The following is a 20720-nucleotide window of genomic DNA, read 5'->3' on the forward strand; positions in this document are numbered from 1 at the left end:
CAAATTTCTATTTTAGTTTTAGTCATAGTCTCTTGAATCGTTTTCACTTAGTTTTAGTCACATTTTAGTCGCCTGGAATGTTCTAGTGTTTAGTCTAGTTTTAGTCGACTAAATGAAATGAATGAAATGAATGAAAATAGCAGATCTACAATCTCACAACGCGTCGCAGCGCGACGCGTTGTGAGATTGTAGATCTGCTATTTTCAGCATGCAACCCAGCATAAAACTGGATCTCTTGTCCACTAGTCCCTTCCTAACATTTTAGTCTAGTTTTTATTTGTTATTTAGTCTTAGTTTTAGTCATCATAGATTCGTTTTTATTTAGTTTTAGTCAGTGAAAAAAGGTTTTAGTTTTAGTCGACGAAAACAACACTGAATCAATCAATCAATCAATCAATCCATTTGACACGGATCAGACTGAGGTATGCTAGACTGGTTTGTCCTGGCCTATGTGTGTGTGTGTGTGTGTGTGTGTGGGGGGGGGGGGGGGGCGTTATTTATGAATTGGAGATCCTGTTACACGTCACCCCATTGGTCCGTGTCACTGCAGTATGCCTCCCTCAGGCAGGCCGATGCAAAAAGCCCTCACAGCACTATAGTAGTGCTGCTGCCTGGCTGGCTGTAACCGCCTGCCCTCAGCCCTGTACCGGCCCGGGGAAGCTCTGCCTCACCGCCACGGTGGGGATCTCCTCGCAAAAGAACCGCGTCATGCCGCCGCCGCCGTCTCTTCTCGGACCGCGCTAGTGCCATCCTCCTACCGACAAACCCACCACCACTCCCTATCCGGGATGTTTGATGTCGGTTGGTTCGGATGATCTGTTGTGTTGTGAAGGCAGACAGACAGAGAGGCAGGAGGAGGTGTGGGAGTGGGAGCGGTGGGAGTGTTTCTGTCATTCCGGTTGGTCCTCGAGGGGAGGAGCCACCCGTCGATTCTAGTCTGCAAAAGAGAAGGCGCTAGAGAGAGAGAGAGAGAGAGAGAGGTAAGATAACCGTTTACGTAATGCAAATGGTGTTTTCTCTTATTCATTGAGCACTGGGCGTTCAGGGCCGGCTGTAGTGTGTATAGTTGGTGCATTTATAGCTGTCAGTAACGGATTCGCCTGCATGTAAGTAACGGTGGGTTTGACTTGGAGTCAGATCAAATCGAATACGTAGTCGGTATAGTCCAATAACCTTGCCACTCCCTGCGATAGCTTACTGATGCCCTGGACAGACCCCCCCCTTTTTAATAATTAAATATGTGTGCATGAATATTGTTTTAAAAAAACAGGGGGGGGGGGGGGGGAGGTGGCAACGTTAACTTCGCTATGTCCGTTTTTTTGGTTGTATTTAAAGTTTCAGTTTCTTCCTGAAACTGTATTTTGAAAAAAATATATATTTTTCAGTTCCTTTGGCAGTTTGTGTGGTTATTTAACACAAGTCTCATTTTTAGATTAGATTATTATAAATGCGGCGAATGATTGATAAGGCCCAGCTGCTGTTTGATGCCGCGGGCCCTGCGGTTGGTTTGCTCACATCATTCATGCCTCCCGAAAGCCGCATTGCTGATGTAGGCTATAGTGTCCACTGTCTGTCCGGTCAGTCACTGATGAGACATTTAATAGGGTGTATCACGGTTCTCCCTGCAGGGTAGAAAACTGACCGTGTTACCGTGAACCGATTGCGTCGAAACTACACTCGTGGACAACAAGTGTCTGCATCTATATAGCTACTGTAGTCCATAGTCTATAGCCAGCCTACTGTAACCTGAAGAAACTCTAATGCTCTGCCTGCTTCTAGTTCACAGAGATTTTAAAGATAAACGGTGGTAGCAGTTTGGTGTGTTTGTTCTTTGATACGTATTGTTTATTTATTATTTAATGTGCTATAAATAAATAAACCTAAACCTATAGTCCCAGATCTGTCATTCAGATGTTAAGAGGATTGTGTAATCTATTTGGTTTGAGGCTCATTTTAAATTGATACATTTCAATGCAGGCTTATTGAATAATCGGAATCTATTTGTAGTATATATAGTGCATCACAGGCTTGTATACGGTTTCAAATGCAAGATCAAATAAAAAACAGATATCTCTGACTGTGGACATGATGATAGGCCTATATGGGTTTTAGTCTCACAGACTACCACTCCCTCTGTTTTGTTTTGCAACAGGTATCATATCATGTGTGTGTACGTGCGTGCGTGTGTGTGTGTGCATGCGCGTGCGTGTTGTGTGTGCGTGCGTGTTGTGTGTGTGCATGAGCACATGTGCTTCTCATTGTACTGTATAGTAAATTGTCTGATACTCTATATATATATATAGCTTACTGTAGCATGACAAAATATAAGAGGACTCCAGCTGTATAGGCAGCCCTTGTACATTATGCAGAAGGGTCTGTCTGTCTGTCTGTGTGTCTGTGTGTCTGTCTGTCTGTCTGTGTGTCTGTCTGTCTGTCTGTCTGTCTGTCTGTCTGTCTGTCTGTCTGTCTGTCTGTCTGTCTGTCTGTCTGTCTGTCTGTCTGTCTGTCTGTCTGATTTGATGATCTGCACTGAGCTTGAGCAAGATTGTGCACTGTGTGCAGCCAATGAGTCCTTTGGTTTTAAACATCCACATGGTGATAATAACCCATTCTGACCTGAGATCAGATTCATACGAGGTTTCCACTGGACACACACTGGTCTGATTATAACCCATTCTGACTTGAGATCAGATTCATACGAGGTTTCCACTGGACACACACTGGTCTGATTAACCCATTCTGACCTGAGATCAGATTCTAAAAATATCAGTCGTTCTTCGATTTAAAAAAAAATAGCAGACCTACAAGCTCGTAGCGCGCCACTCGGTGGCGCGCTACGAGCTTGTAGGTCTGCTATTTTGCAATAGCTAAAGCATAACATGATGCTAACGCCAAAATGGGTTCCCGTACAGAATGGGATAAGGATGTTATGCCCATTGGGGGATTATTAAATAACACAATGTCTTGTTATAAACCTACTATAGTAAGTGTAGTTTGAAATGTCTGAATGTCACCGGAGTCACCAGAGGACGACGTCCTCTGGTGACTCCGGTGACGTTCAGGACTATAGGCCAGATCACGTCATTTCCAGGACGTCTTCACCGGCTGAAATACTGAAGCTTATTCTGGGCCAGATCTGACTAGTTATGATATGACTTAAGTTGATCTGGCCTCGATCTGGACTCTCTGTGATTCATCCAGGGACGTCCGTCTTAGTGGGCAGAATGTATGTTGGTTGGACTCCCTGTGATTCATCCTTAGGGACGTCCGTCTTAGTGGGCAGAATGTATGTTGGTTGGACTCCCTGTGATTCATCCAGGGACGTCCGTCTTAGTGGGCAGAATGTATGTTGGTTGGACTCTCTGTGATTCATCCAGGGACGTCCGTCTTAGTGGGCAGAATGTATGTTGGTTGGACTCCCTGTGATCCATCCTTAGGGACGTCCGTCTTAGTGGGCAGAATGTATGTTGGTTGGACTCCCTGTGATTCATCCAGGGACATCCGTCTTAGTGGGCAGAATGTATGTTGGTTGGACTCCCTGTGATTCATCCAGGGACATCCGTCTTAGTGGACAGAATGTATGTTGGTTGGACTCCCTGTGATTCATCCTTAGGGACGTCCGTCTTAGTGGGCAGAATGTATGTTGGTTGGACTCCCTGTGATTCATCCTTAGGGACGTCCGTCTTAGTGGGCAGAATGTATGTTGGTTGGACTCCCTGTGATTCATCCTTAGGGACGTCCGTCTTAGTGGGCAGAATGTATGTTGGTTGAACTCTCTGTGATTCATCCAGGGACGTCCGTCTTAGTGGGCAGAATGTATGTTGGTTGGACTCCCTGTGATTCAAACAGGGACATCCGTCTTAGTGGGCAGAATGTATGTTGGTTGGACTCCCTGTGATTCAAACAGGGACGTCCGTCTTAGTGGGCAGAATGTATGTTGGTTGGACTCTCTGTGATTCATCCTTAGGGACGTCCGTCTTAGTGGGCAGAATGTATGTTGGTTGGACTCCCTGTGATTCAAACAGGGACGTCCGTCTTAGTGGGCAGAATGTATGTTGGTTGGACTCCCTGTGATTCAAACAGGGACATCCGTCTTAGTGGGCAGAATGTATGTTGGTTGGACTCCCTGTGATTCATCCAGGGACGTCCGTCTTAGTGGGCAGACTCTCTGTGATTCATCCAGGGACGTCTGTCTTAGTGGGCAGACTCTCTGTGATTCATCCTTAGGGACGTCTGTCTTAGTGGGCAGAATGTATGTTGGTTGGACTCCCTGTGATTCATCCTTAGGGACGTCCGTCTTAGTGGGCAGAATGTATGTTGGTTGGACTCCCTGTGATTCATCCAGGGACATCCGTCTTAGTGGGCAGAATGTATGTTGGTTGGACTCCCTGTGATTCATCCAGGGACGTCTGTCTTAGTGGGCAGAATGTATGTTGGTTGGACTCCCTGTGATTCATCCAGGGACGTCCGTCTTAGTGGGCAGAATGTATGTTGGTTGGACTCCCTGTGATTCATCCAGGGACATCCGTCTTAGTGGGCAGAATGTATGTTGGTTGGACTCCCTGTGATTCATCCTTAGGGACGTCCGTCTTAGTGGGCAGAATGTATGTTGGTTGGACTCCCTGTGATTCATCCTTAGGGACGTCCGTCTTAGTGGGCAGAATGTATGTTGGTTGGACTCCCTGTGATTCATCCTTAGGGACGTCCGTCTTAGTGGGCAGAATGTATGTTGGTTGAACTCTCTGTGATTCATCCTTAGGGACGTCCGTCTTAGTGGGCAGAATGTATGTTGGTTGGACTCCCTGTGATTCATCCAGGGACGTCCGTCTTAGTGGGCAGAATGTATGTTGGTTGGACTCCCTGTGATTCATCCAGGGACGTCTGTCTTAGTGGGCAGAATGTATGTTGGTTGAACTCTCTGTGATTCATCCTTAGGGACGTCCGTCTTAGTGGGCAGAATGTATGTTGGTTGGACTCCCTGTGATTCAAACAGGGACATCCGTCTTAGTGGGCAGAATGTATGTTGGTTGGACTCTCTGTGATTCATCCAGGGACGTCCGTCTTAGTGGGCAGAATGTATGTTGGTTGGACTCCCTGTGATTCATCCTTAGGGACGTCCGTCTTAGTGGGCAGAATGTATGTTGGTTGGACTCCCTGTGATTCATCCTTAGGGACGTCCGTCTTAGTGGGCAGAATGTATGTTGGTTGGACTCCCTGTGATTCATCCAGGGACATCCGTCTTAGTGGGCAGAATGTATGTTGGTTGGACTCCCTGTGATTCATCCAGGGACGTCTGTCTTAGTGGGCAGAATGTATGTTGGTTGGACTCCCTGTGATTCAAACAGGGACATCCGTCTTAGTGGGCAGAATGTATGTTGGTTGGACTCCCTGTGATTCATCCAGGGACGTCTGTCTTAGTGGGCAGAATGTATGTTGGTTGGACTCCCTGTGATTCATCCAGGGACGTCCGTCTTAGTGGGCAGAATGTATGTTGGTTGGACTCCCTGTGATTCATCCTTAGGGACGTCCGTCTTAGTGGGCAGAATGTATGTTGGTTGGACTCCCTGTGATTCATCCTTAGGGACGTCCGTCTTAGTGGGCAGAATGTATGTTGGTTGGACTCCCTGTGATTCATCCTTAGGGACGTCCGTCTTAGTGGGCAGAATGTATGTTGGTTGAACTCTCTGTGATTCATCCAGGGACGTCCGTCTTAGTGGGCAGAATGTATGTTGGTTGGACTCCCTGTGATTCAAACAGGGACATCCGTCTTAGTGGGCAGAATGTATGTTGGTTGGACTCCCTGTGATTCAAACAGGGACATCCGTCTTAGTGGGCAGAATGTATGTTGGTTGGACTCCCTGTGATTCAAACAGGGACGTCCGTCTTAGTGGGCAGAATGTATGTTGGTTGGACTCTCTGTGATTCATCCTTAGGGACGTCCGTCTTAGTGGGCAGAATGTATGTTGGTTGGACTCCCTGTGATTCAAACAGGGACGTCCGTCTTAGTGGGCAGAATGTATGTTGGTTGGACTCCCTGTGATTCAAACAGGGACATCCGTCTTAGTGGGCAGAATGTATGTTGGTTGGACTCTCTGTGATTCATCCAGGGACGTCCGTCTTAGTGGGCAGAATGTATGTTGGTTGGACTCCCTGTGATTCATCCTTAGGGACGTCCGTCTTAGTGGGCAGAATGTATGTTGGTTGGACTCCCTGTGATTCATCCAGGGACGTCCGTCTTAGTGGGCAGACTCTCTGTGATTCATCCAGGGACGTCTGTCTTAGTGGGCAGACTCTCTGTGATTCATCCTTAGGGACGTCTGTCTTAGTGGGCAGAATGTATGTTGGTTGGACTCCCTGTGATTCATCCTTAGGGACGTCCGTCTTAGTGGGCAGAATGTATGTTGGTTGGACTCCCTGTGATTCATCCAGGGACATCCGTCTTAGTGGGCAGAATGTATGTTGGTTGGACTCCCTGTGATTCATCCAGGGACGTCTGTCTTAGTGGGCAGAATGTATGTTGGTTGGACTCCCTGTGATTCATCCAGGGACGTCCGTCTTAGTGGGCAGAATGTATGTTGGTTGGACTCCCTGTGATTCATCCAGGGACATCCGTCTTAGTGGGCAGAATGTATGTTGGTTGGACTCCCTGTGATTCATCCTTAGGGACGTCCGTCTTAGTGGGCAGAATGTATGTTGGTTGGACTCCCTGTGATTCATCCTTAGGGACGTCCGTCTTAGTGGGCAGAATGTATGTTGGTTGGACTCCCTGTGATTCAAACAGGGACGTCCGTCTTAGTGGGCAGAATGTATGTTGGTTGGACTCCCTGTGATTCAAACAGGGACATCCGTCTTAGTGGGCAGAATGTATGTTGGTTGGACTCTCTGTGATTCATCCAGGGACGTCCGTCTTAGTGGGCAGAATGTATGTTGGTTGGACTCCCTGTGATTCATCCTTAGGGACGTCCGTCTTAGTGGGCAGAATGTATGTTGGTTGGACTCCCTGTGATTCATCCTTAGGGACGTCCGTCTTAGTGGGCAGAATGTATGTTGGTTGGACTCCCTGTGATTCATCCAGGGACATCCGTCTTAGTGGGCAGAATGTATGTTGGTTGGACTCCCTGTGATTCATCCAGGGACGTCTGTCTTAGTGGGCAGAATGTATGTTGGTTGGACTCCCTGTGATTCAAACAGGGACATCCGTCTTAGTGGGCAGAATGTATGTTGGTTGGACTCCCTGTGATTCATCCAGGGACGTCTGTCTTAGTGGGCAGAATGTATGTTGGTTGGACTCCCTGTGATTCATCCAGGGACGTCCGTCTTAGTGGGCAGAATGTATGTTGGTTGGACTCCCTGTGATTCATCCAGGGACATCCGTCTTAGTGGGCAGAATGTATGTTGGTTGGACTCCCTGTGATTCATCCTTAGGGACGTCCGTCTTAGTGGGCAGAATGTATGTTGGTTGGACTCCCTGTGATTCATCCTTAGGGACGTCCGTCTTAGTGGGCAGAATGTATGTTGGTTGGACTCCCTGTGATTCATCCTTAGGGACGTCCGTCTTAGTGGGCAGAATGTATGTTGGTTGAACTCTCTGTGATTCATCCAGGGACGTCCGTCTTAGTGGGCAGAATGTATGTTGGTTGGACTCCCTGTGATTCAAACAGGGACATCCGTCTTAGTGGGCAGAATGTATGTTGGTTGGACTCCCTGTGATTCATCCTTAGGGACATCCGTCTTAGTGGGCAGAATGTATGTTGGTTGGACTCTCTGTGATTCATCCAGGGACGTCCGTCTTAGTGGGCAGAATGTATGTTGGTTGGACTCCCTGTGATTCATCCTTAGGGACGTCCGTCTTAGTGGGCAGAATGTATGTTGGTTGGACTCCCTGTGATTCATCCTTAGGGACGTCTGTCTTAGTGGGCAGAATGTATGTTGGTTGGACTCCCTGTGATTCATCCAGGGACGTCCGTCTTAGTGGGCAGAATGTATGTTGGTTGGACTCTCTGTGATTCATCCAGGGACATCCGTCTTAGTGGGCAGAATGTATGTTGGTTGGACTCCCTGTGATTCATCCTTAGGGACGTCCGTCTTAGTGGGCAGAATGTATGTTGGTTGGACTCCCTGTGATTCATCCAGGGACGTCCGTCTTAGTGGGCAGAATGTATGTTGGTTGGACTCCCTGTGATTCATCCAGGGACATCCGTCTTAGTGGGCAGAATGTATGTTGGTTGGACTCCCTGTGATTCATCCTTAGGGACGTCCGTCTTAGTGGGCAGAATGTATGTTGGTTGGACTCCCTGTGATTCATCCTTAGGGACGTCTGTCTTAGTGGGCAGACTCTCTGTGATTCATCCTTAGGGACGTCTGTCTTAGTGGGCAGACTCTCTGTGATTCATCCTTAGGGACGTCTGTCTTAGTGGGCAGAATGTATGTTGGTTGGACTCCCTGTGATTCATCCTTAGGGACATCCGTCTTAGTGGGCAGAATGTATGTTGGTTGGACTCCCTGTGATTCATCCAGGGACGTCCGTCTTAGTGGGCAGACTCTCTGTGATTCATCCAGGGACGTCTGTCTTAGTGGGCAGACTCTCTGTGATTCATCCTTAGGGACGTCTGTCTTAGTGGGCAGAATGTATGTTGGTTGGACTCCCTGTGATTCATCCTTAGGGACATCCGTCTTAGTGGGCAGAATGTATGTTGGTTGGACTCCCTGTGATTCATCCAGGGACATCCGTCTTAGTGGGCAGAATGTATGTTGGTTGAAATCAGGGGGATATTCTGGGCCAGATGTGACTAGACTTGGTTTGACCTGATCTGGCCCCAATAGAGAGAGACGTCACTAATTGGTCCAGGTCCTGACCGTGCTCGCTGGGATGGCTTTGATTTATTTTATAGTTGGTTGCAGATTGTATTTTGAAAATGTCCTAAAAGGGAATTAATAATATCACTTAGCAAATGATTAAAGATCTGTTCTCTCTCTCTTAACATTCGGTCGATATAAATCTTTGATTGCAGACTTACCCCCACAGTGTCTGCAACTGTTTTTAAACATGCGTGCTACGTCACGCGATGAGGAAATGTTGCTGTTCGGTTCTGTTATTTTGTTTAGTGTTTTGAAATGTTGTATCATTCTCGACGACACTGCAAATGAGGGTGACCTCAATGTCTTTCGAGAACAAATAAAGGTTCGAATGAATGAATTAATTTATTATATTAACAGTTTCCAGAGATGATGACAACCACCATGGCCCCCTGTTCAACAACAAGGGTGCCTCACAGTGCCATGGTAACCTTGGTAACCTATCCTCTGAAGGTCTGGGTGTTTCTCCATGGTGGCCAAACCCCTGCTACTGTAACTGTCCATAATAATAATAATAACACTGGCCTTAGAGAAGAGAAAAAAAGCTGTGTTGTTGTTTGAGGAAACTATGGTGAGCTTTGCGGCTCTTCATGCACTGCCCTAGCAAACTAATAAAGAGTTTGTTGAAAGGAATCAACGTTTAATTTGATGGATTCATAGAATTCTTTGGCAATTTTGCCAATTCACTGGATTTTGGGACACTTAATTCTCGATAATCCGGGCCCTCAATGCTTCTCAAGAATCTCCTTTATGGATTTATTCATGTAATATTTATCTCATTTATGGATTTATTCATGTAATATTTATCTCATTTATGGATTTATTAATGTCATATTTCTGGCCAGGATTCCTGCAGGAAAGGGAGTGAAGCACAACATCCAAAGGCTTGGATTGAAGCGATAGGTCGTCAATGTGTAAGTGGATGCTACAGCATGATCTGTGTAGCCTTTACCACCATGAGCTCTTCATGATGTACCAAATGTACCATGATCATAGTCCATGTTGCTCGCCCACTCACTCACACACACACACACACACACGCACACGCACACGCACGCGCACACACACACACACAGGCACACACGCACACAGGCACACATGCACACGCGCACACACTCTCTAAAGAGAAGCATTAAGCCATAAACTGAAGACGTGTTTCCCCTCTCTCAGCATCTGTGTCCATGGCTTTCTTGGTGTATTTTCCCCCGGGGGTCATTTGCAGAAGGACATGAACCAACTAAAGCAGGGTCTCACTTCCCCCTCCCCCCTTTCCTTCCTTCTCCCCCTCCCCTCCACACGGCTTATAGTTGAAGAGAGTTGATGAAGTTGGCTGAACTCGCTCCTCTGGTAGACAAACTTAGGGGCTGTATTTTGCGTGTCTTAAGTACCAGGTCTTATTCCCTAACTTGAGTAAACTAAAGACCTGGAGGCGTGATCAATGCCACAATTTGGCCACTCAGAATAGCCCAATGGCATTGATCACGCCTCCAGGTCTTTAGTTTACTCAAGTTAGGGAATAAGACCTGGTACTTAAGACACGCAAAATACAGCCTTTAGATTCAGATGATTCCTGAGTAATCAAATGTCACGAAATGTTTGAGCAACCTCAATATTGATATTGTGACCCTAACCTTGTATTTGTGACAACCATTTTCTTTTACAACATTTAAAACTAGAAAAAGTGCCCTTCTGGGCACAGGTCTCCACCAGGATTTCTTCCTCAGCCTAGTGGGAATATGCGTGCACAGTTTCATCGCAATCGGACGCTGCGTTGAGGAGTTGTGGAGTTGTGTCTTGATCACATGACTATGGAGATCATGTGTACCGATTTGCGTGAAATTTGGATAAAATCTGAAGGAGTAATAATAGAAAATGTGTTTTACATATGTCGGCCTCCTGGTGGCGCTATAAAGAGCAGATGTGAAAAATTCCAGGCAAAGGTTTTTCCTTGGCCTCTAGGGAGTTGGCATACAAAGTTATCCACAGATCCGTGCAGTTAGAGGTAAAAACACTTTTCGGCCAGTTATAGCGCCACCTTGAGGCTGAGTTGAAATTGTTCATGTGGCATTTCGTCCTCGGCCTAGTGGGAATGTGGGTGCACAATTTCACGGAAATCACGCGATGTGTTCATGATTTGCAGCATTTTGTTTGAAACTGAGCACTCCTGTGAACTTTGAAAGCCAATCTTAACCAATCAGGATGGAGTGTGAGAAATCTGAAAGACCCGTTTCGTTGAATGGCTCTAGAGAGACTGTGTACTAATTTGCGTGATGTTTGGACAAAATCTGTAGGTGTACTGTGCAAAAACTTGTTTTGCACAAAGCGGCCTCCTGGTGGCGCTATAACAGGCCGTTCTGGAAAGTTGGGGCAGAGGTTCATCGTTGGCATCCAGGGAGTGTGTGTGCAAAATTTGGCATCGACCGGGTTAACGGTGCCGGAGATTAGCTGCTCACGGACACAGGGACGGACACACGGACGGACACACACACGGACGGACGGAGTGCAAAACATACTCTCCCCCCATGCCTTCGACAAAAAACAATAGCAGCTTGGAAGAGAATCACACTGAGTTATTGGCAACTGAATGTTGTGGTTATGTAGCTATTGTGTGTGTGTGGTTCTGTAGCTGTGTGCGTGCGTGCGTGCGTGCGTGCGTGCGAGAGTGTGTTCTGTTTCTGGGGCTTTTGATAGGTGGGTGGGCTTATTTTGGGTGACATTAGGCCCAACGATTCATAATAGTCCGGTCTAGACGCACAAAGAATGGTGAGGTTGTTATAAAGGGTATGTGGAGTGAAAGGAAAAGGGTCAATTTACAATTTAGGCATTTAGCAGACGCTCTTAATCCAGAGCGACTTACATTTAAGCAAGAACAAAAAGCATGGGAATACATCACATAAAAGCATTTATCATGAAACATGCGTAAGCTAAGAAAGTAACAGTGGAATATCTATATAATGAAACTATACATACACTATACATATAAACTATACATATTTACTACTATGCTATACATATGTACTATGGCGTGCTATGACTACATACAATACAACTATAGTGCTGTCTACATAACATGCTATAAGTCTGTGTCAAATGCTATCTAAGCCAACAGAAATGCTATCTAAGGGGTTAGGGTAAGTGCTATGGGCCATGATGGAGTCTGAAAAGGTGGGTTTTCAGGCTACGGCGGAAGATTGGGAGTGATGCTGCAGTTCTGACTGCAATGGGAAGTGCATTCCACAGTTTTGGAGCCAGAAGGGAGAAGAGTTTGGGACGTGTGGAGCGTTGTCGTCCCGGCGTTTTTAGTGAGGGTACTTCCAGCTTCCCTGCGTTGGCTGATCTGAGTGCGCAGGAGGGTTTGTAGGGTTCAATCATACTTGTAAGATATGGGGGAGCCATACCTTTGGTTGCTTTGAATGCCAGCATCAGAGTTTTGTATTCTGTGCGGGCAGCGACCGGGAGCCAGTGGAGGGAGCGGAGCAGGGGGGAGACATGTGTGGATGGTTTACTGGGGGAGGGTGAAGACAGTGGCGTGCACAGATAGACACTAGGGGGTGCTAGAGCACCCCTTGCCCTTTTGGCAATTTTGCTCTTAAAAAAAACGAAAAAAAAAAACGTTTTTTTTTTTTTTTTTTTTTTTTTTTTGTAGTGTGTGGACCATGTGGTGACATTGATCAAATATTGATAAAAAACGCTTCTATCTACTATATTATTTAGGCCCCCACAATCTAAAGCTATGTTTCTATATGTCAGTGGTACAAGCTCGTAGCGCGCCACTCGGTGGCGCGCTATGAGCTTGTAGATCTGCTATTTTTCAATAGCTATAAAGCACCAAAATGGGTTCCCGCCCCAAAATGTGCTGCACAAGGTGCCCTTTTTTTTGTCTCTTGAGCACCTGCCCCTCTAAATGTCTGTGCACGACACTGGGTGAAGATATTAGAAATAGAATTCTTCCGATGTAATGCACACATAATATCGTAGGAGTGATTATATGGGGCTAATCCTGTTTATGTAAAGGGCCTTCTTGAATCAAACATCACTGAAATGTCTCAAGTGATGCGAGTGTATTTACTACTGCGTTCCCTACGTTGTCCAATCTAGTAGAAAAGTATAAGGCTCTGTGTGTGTGTCTTGTGTGTGATATTGTAGTGATTCTGTTGCATTAATTCAGTTCAGTATTCGTCTAAACCATAGACTGTAAAAAATATGGACAAAGCGTTCGCCGGGTCTAACATGGACGTAAAATGAAGCCTGTTATTCCTGCACTGTAAATCGCCATCTTTCTAGATCCGTTTGGTACCAGCTGGCCATTGGCTGGCTCCGTTTTGGACCAGCTGGCCATTGGCTGCCCAGACAACGAGGCGGGACTTCCCCCCTTCTTCTCCGTTGGTTTTTATTTTGACTCGAGTGGGAGGGGAATCCCGATCATAGACTGTAACGGTAGCCACACCCCTCAGAACATACGCGATGTTTTTTTTTCTTTATGGTCATTTTTTTAATTAATGGGACCATAATTTTCCAAAAAGAATATTATGACATTAGAAATGAGACTTTAAACTAGTGACTGGAAGAAGAAAGTATTCATGACCATGTTTATTAAGGTAATACAGTCTAGGTGAAGTTGGGCCAAAATACATGGGCCTCTATGGAGCTATGGGGCTTTTTGGGTCCAGTCCAGCGCCACAACAGGCCATTATATGAACTACCGATTTCAAATGAGGCTTCACGAAATATCTGGCTGACTGCCCCCCTGGTCTAAACCTATTTTCAGTGCAGTCAGTATGAACTGCCCGGCCTGCACAGTGACTCTCGCCGAGCCAAATCAGTGTGAGATCCATGCAAGGTAACGATTAAAAAACTGTGAATGTGCTGAGTGAAAAATCCACTCCCTTTTCAATGAGAAGTTAACGATGAACTTTAAAGCAAGCTTTAACTTTGATGTGTTTATGTGAGAGAGATTTATTCTATGAATATACAGAATATCTGTGCTCTCTGGTGTGTGTTTTCTACAGCAGTGCATGTCCTCGGATGTGCAGACTGCAGACTCAAAAGTCAGTCTCCGTGGAATATGGATGTTGGGGAAATTAGAGCGGATTAGCAACCAAGAGAAGATGACACAATTAGTTGTGAAAGCTGCGTTATCTTTTTTTTCAGCATGCTGTAAAAGTGGGTTCTGGGGGTCCTTGAGGGGGGGGGGGTTATAAGTCCCTTGCAAGATGGATTAATTAATTAATCATAGAAATCACTTCAAACACTTTAACCTATATATATATATATATATATATTGGTCATTTGATGAACCAAAAACTTGGGAAAAGAATTGGCAACAAATATTTTCAGGTGGGGCAGATCCCCACCTGAAAATATGTTTTGCCAATTGTTGGCAAAACATAGCAGATCTACAAGCTCATATCGCGCCACCGAGTGGCGCGATACGAGCTTGTAGGTCTGCTATTTTTTGAAAAATCGAAGAACGACTGACATTTTTAGAATCTGATCTCAGGTCAGAATGGGTTCATCAGACCAGTGTGTGTCCGGCGGAAACCTCGTATGAATCTGATCTCAGGTCAGAATGGGTTAAGGCATGAAAAGTGTGTCTACGGGCTTATATTAGTGTGTCATTTGAACAGAGTCAATGATTCACTGGGTCTTGGACTCTTGTTACGGAGTTGTTGCATTGAGGGCATATTATGGCTTAACCTGACCTAACAATATTATCTCTCTCTTGTTTATTTTTGCAAAAATAAATATATACCGGTAACTTTCCCTTCTCTCATTTTAATACATGGCAAACTGTTGTTTAGTGATTGGTATTGTGACGACCGAATACCGATACACCACGACTCAGGAGTCACATTCACCAGGTGTCAAAGCAGGCACATTTATTAACGGAAAATTAAATTACAGTTATTCACTTTTCAACCTTTTCTGGGGGAATTGCAGTCAAAGGTAAGCATGGCCCAACTGAAAGTTGATAAGCTTGATAAGCTGCCGTTCAACTTCAACTTCAGGTAGGTTTTAACCCATTCTGAACGGGAACCCATTTTGGTGTCAGCATCATGTTATGCTTTAGCTATTGAAAAATAGCAGATCTACAAGCTCGTATCGCGCCACCGAGTGGCGCGATACGAGCTTGTAGGTCTGCTATTTTATTTTTTTAATCGAAGAACGACTGACATTTTTAGAATCTGATCTCAGGTCAGAATGGGTTAACCCATTCTGACCTGAGATCAGATTCTAAAAATGTCAGTCGTTCTTAGATTTTTTTCAAAAATAGCAGACCTACTGCTATTTTTCAACAGCTAAAGCACGACATGATGCTGACACCAAAATGGGTTCCCGTTCAGAATGGGTTCATATTTGGGCCTGTTGAGAACTCTAGTTTTCGCCGGCTGCCGGGCGCGGGCGGTTGTGCTAATGACTCTGAATGGACAGGTATCAGTCAAAAGGGTGACATCGAAGAGGAAGGGCGGCTCCATATATGGAGATCTAAGGGTTTGATGAGGTCAGATCGACATGGTGTCCTTGAGGTCAGATGTAGAGTTGCTGCGGCCGGCTCCATATATGCACATCTATAGGTGATGATGATCCAGTATGGCTATCCAGGGTTTGATGAGGTCTGTGTTGTGATCTTCATATATGGCGATGACCATATATGGCCGTCGAGGCGTGACTGACGGACTGACATGAGATGTGACTGACTGACATGAAATGTAGGTTTTCATAGTAAACTGCGACCTACGGTCACAATGACGAAAGCATCTTGTATGCTAAAAATCACACCTGTGTGAACTGAGTGGTGCAACTCCTCTCTCCCACTGCCTCTCTCTCTCTCTCTCTCTCTCTCTCTCTCTCTCTCTCTCTCTCTCTCTCTCTCTCTCTCTCTCGCAACAGTGCAACACTATCTCGCTCTCTCTGTTTCTGGCACAACAGCGCCACTTTTCCCCTACTGGTACTCCAGTGGCGTGCACAGACATTTAGAGGGGCAGGTGCTCAAGTGAAAAAAAGGGCACCTTGTGCAGCGCATTTTGGGGCGGGAACCCATTTTGGTGCTTTATAGCTATTGAAAAATAGCAGATCTACAAGCTCATAGCGCGCCACCGAGTGGTGCGCTACGAGCTTGTAGGTCTGCTATTTTTCTTTAATCGAAGAACCACTGACATAGAAACATAGCTTTAGATTGTGGGGGGGCCTAAATAATATAGTAGAAGCGTTTTTTTATCAATATTTGATCAATGTCACCGCATGGTCCACACAAAAAATAAACTTTTTTTTTTTTTTTTTTTAAGAGCAAAATTGCCAAAAGGGCAGGGGGTGCTCTAGCACCCCCTAGTGTCTATCTGTGCACGCCACTGTGGTACTCATAGTCACATGGGTGAGGACATACTCTAAGCGACAGACGGACATTGCTGTTCCTTGGAGTGGTTGCACCACTCAAAAAGATCAATATTACTACTACACAACCCGATTGTAATTGAAAGCAGAAAACTGTATGTTTATGCAAATGTTGTGTAAATACAGATTTCTGTGTGTATTCCGGTTCAAACAAAGTAAAACATAGCAACGTGTAACTGCATGTCATAGAACTTCATTTTTAAGTGAAAGAAACTATAATAATTTATTTTTTATAGATACCTAAGGAGCCTAATCTAAAAGAAGGCTGCTTTGTATGTTTTTCTTTTTTAACCAGCTTTGCATTAACCCATTCTGAACGGGCACCCATTTTGGTGTCAGCATCATGTTATGCTTTAGCTATTTAAAAATAGCAGATTTACAAGCTCATATCGCGCCACCGAGTGGCGCGATACGAGCTTGTAGGTCTGCTATTTTTGAAAAAAATCGAAGAACGACTGACAGTTTTAGAATCTGATCTCAGGTCAGAATGGGTTCGTCAGACCAGCGTGTGTCCAGTGGAAACCTGGTATGAATCTGATCTCAGGTCAGAATGGGTTAACATTTATTTACATAAGATTACCGGTAGTTAATTGGGCTTTGGGAAGCTAAAGGAGCTCACAGACTCATTTCACATGGTGTCAGTGTAGTTAATTGGGCTTTGGGAAGCTAAAGGAGCTCACAGACTCATTTCACATGGTGTCAGTGTAGTTAATTGGGCTTTGGGAAGCTAAAGGAGCTCACAGACTCATTTCACATGGTGTCAGTGTAGTTAATTGGGCTTTGGGAAGCTAAAGGAGCTCACAGACTCATTTCACATGGTGTCAGTGTAGTTAATTGGACTTTGGGAAGCTAAAGGAGCTCACAGACTCATTTCACATGGTGTCAGTGTAGTTAATTGGGCTTTGGGAAGCTAAAGGAGCTCACAGACTCATTTCACATGGTGTCAGTGTAGTTAATTGGACTTTGGGAAGCTAAAGGAGCTCACAGACTCATTTCACATGGTGTCAGTGTAGTTAATTGGGCTTTGGGAAGCTAAAGGAGCTCACAGACTCATTTCACATGGTGTCAGTGTAGTTAATTGGACTTTGGGAAGCTAAAGGAGCTCACAGACTCATTTCACATGGTGTCAGTGTAGTTAATTGGGCTTTGGGAAGCTAAAGGAGCTCACAGACTCATTTCACATGGTGTCAGTGTAGTTAATTGGGCTTTGGGAAGCTAAAGGAGCTCACAGACTCATTTCACATGGTGTCAGTGTAGTTAATTGGACTTTGGGAAGCTAAAGGAGCTCACAGACTCATTTCACATGGTGTCAGTGTAGTTAATTGGGCTTTGGGAAGCTAAAGGAGCTCACAGACTCATTTCACATGGTGTCAGTGTAGTTAATTGGGCTTTGGGAAGCTAAAGGAGCTCACAGACTCATTTCACATGGTGTCAGGGTGTAGAGAGATGTCAGCTGAGCTGTTTTAATCACTCTGGGCTGCAGGGGTTATGTGAACAAACTAATGCTGCCCCTTTGGCTCGCTCACAGTGCCTGATTACCAAAGAATGCTGTCACCCCATTGGTTCAGAATGAATGCTGTCTGTCACCCCATTGGTTCAGAATGAACGCTATCTTTTCTGTCATCTCGAGGCGGCGGTGGCTCAGGGGTAGAGTGCCTGGATGGTAACCGTAAGGTTGCCAGTTCGAACCCTGTGGGCTCCCCCAGAGTTACTGTTGAAGTGTCCTTGAGCAAGACACTGAACCCCTAATTGCTCCTGATGTGCAGGTTGGTGCCTTGCATGGTTTCCGTTGCCGTCGGTGTATGAATGTGTGTGTGAATGGGTGAATGTAATGCACAATCTCTGTAAAGAGCCTTGGATAAAGGCGCTATATAAATGCACCATTTACCATTTTTATCTCCTCCCCTGACGGGTGGAAGAGTCAGAGAGGAGGAGCCTCTTCCTCTCCTCCCCTGACGGGTGGAAGAGTCAGAGAGGAGGAGCCTCTTCCTCTTCAACCCTGACGGGTGGAAGAGTCAGAGAGGAGGAGCCTCTTCCTCTTCAACCCTGACGGGTGGAAGAGTCAGAGAGGAGGAGCCTCTTCCTCTTCAACCCTGACGGGTGGAAGAGTCAGAGAGGAGGAGCCTCTTCCTCTTCAACCCACCAGCATCACCTTGTCCGTCTTTTCCTGGCCTTTACTTTGTATAGAGCGTCGCAGTCCCGCCCCCTTTCATGACGACGCCACCAGGCCCAGTCCCGCCCCCTTTCATGACGACGCCACCAGGCCCAGTCCCGCCCCCTTTCATGACGACGCCACCAGGCCCAGTCCCGCCCCCTTTCATGACGACGCCACCAGGCCCAGTCCCGCCCCCTTTCATGACGACGCCACCAGGCCCAGGAAATGATTCCCAATGCATTTTCCCCTCATAGACATTTCAAAAAGGTATTTATTTAAAGACGGTTTAATACGCGGCGGACAAAGCCAACTCGAGTCGTGACAACTCATGACAACAAACACAATATTTTGGACCAAACAAATAATTACAAAGAAGAAAAACAACAAAAAACAGTGTTGTAACCTGCTGTTTTCTTTCTTCTTTCTAATTATTTGTTGGGTTTGTTATCATGATTTGTCACGACAAGAGTTGTCTTTGTCCGCGGCGTAAACGTCTTTAAATAAATACTTTTTGAAACGTCTATGAGGAAAATGAACAGGGGCCCTGGTAGGGGGCGGGACTGCGAAGTAGGGATGTGTAAATGTGTCCAAAATGAAAATCGATTTGTATAATTCAATATTAACGATTAATCGATTACCCCAAGGGCTACCTAAGTCAAAAAAGTTTGGGAACCCCTGATGTAGTTGATTAACAATAATTGTAACTCTTGAGAGTTAAGGGTCCATTTGGTTACTAACTCCATCTTTTAAATGAGGACCACTGGTGGTCCCTGGACCACTGGTGGTCCCTGGACCACTGTTGATCCAATTGATCACCATAGCAACCCCAGCCTAGGCCTGATTAGGTAAATTCCCAACACCTGCTAAATCCTCCAAACCTGTATCTTGATTGGAATCAATTTCCACTCAGTCATGCAGCTACACAGACACATCCCAGGCACGCTTTGGTAGGCCTATAGCCCTGTCCTGTTTGGATGACAATATTGCCTTTCCAACAGATTTTCATTAAAAAAAAAAACAGGAAAAAAACAAAAACAATTATCGATTATTAATTTTCATAATCGATGTCGGGTCCTATCAACGATAATGGATGAATCGATTAATCGGACCCATCCCTACTGCGACGCTAGAGTCTATTGTCTCATCCCTTTGACTTTATTGCTCGTTGCTCAAGAATGAGTGAAGCCGAGATCACTGATTTAGTTTTTTCCTTTTTTTTTTTTGCTTGCGCCGTTGCCCGTTTTGAATCCAATTTTGAAATGAATGACTATTCAAAAAGAATAAACTTACAGTAGAATAGATAAATTAGCATTCCTTTTTCAAGCATTCTTTTGAGATATTCCATGAGCAGCTTGGCAAAGTATTCACCCCTCATTCTTACGACCGTACATTAGTGTGAGGTAATAATTAATGAAGTAATAATTTTATGAGGTAATAAAGCTTATATTTCACAGTGAGGTTTGACACAAAAAAGATGCTGGAGACAGTTTTAGTTTTTCTTTAAAGGACAACTTTAGTTTTTTTCAACCAAGGTTCATGTTTTAGGTTATTCGAGAAACTAAAAGATGAGTGTTAATTCTTTTTCATTTGCTGCTTTCTTTAGTTTTAGGGATTTTAGCTGTTTTTGACAGGGGGGGGGGGGGCGGGGGCATTCAAGCATGGGGCTAAATATGTATTCAATAATGTATATTATTTTACAAAATATTATGGCGATTTCTTTTTTATTATTTACTATAGTCCTAATAAACCCCAGGAAATTACATCTGGCCACAGAAGATCACAGGATCTACTGAATGTGAAGGTAGCCTACTGGGGGAAGGCTTATACTGTGTGTATAGGCTCAATATGTCAGTTTGACACATTCAGTAGATCCTGTGATCTTTTGTGGCCAGATGTAATTTCCTGGGGTCTAGTAGGACTATAGTAAATAATAAAATAATAAATCGCCATAATATTTTGTAAAAAAATACATATTTAGCCCCATGCTCGAATGCCCTAAAACGAAAGAAAGCAGCAAATGAAAAAAAAAAACTCATCTTTTACTTTCTCTAATAATAACCTAAAACATGAACCTTGGTTGAAAAAAAGTAAAGTTGTCCTTTAACATGAGGGATTTAACGGATTCGTGAAAGAAAGGTGTGAAAAATGTGGTCATAATAATAATAATAATACTTTCAGCTTCATCATGTTTCTTTTTGTTTGGCAAACTGATTATGTACAGTAGTCACCGGTGTGGAACATTTTTTTTTTTTTTTTTTTTTTTTTGCGGCTTACGCCTTTTATTGATTTTTGAAGGGACAGACAGTAGGCTGACAGG

Source organism: Protomyctophum parallelum (genome assembly GCF_964188405.1).
Source record: "Protomyctophum parallelum genome assembly, chromosome: 19".
Lineage (NCBI taxonomy): Eukaryota > Metazoa > Chordata > Actinopteri > Myctophiformes > Myctophidae > Protomyctophum > Protomyctophum parallelum.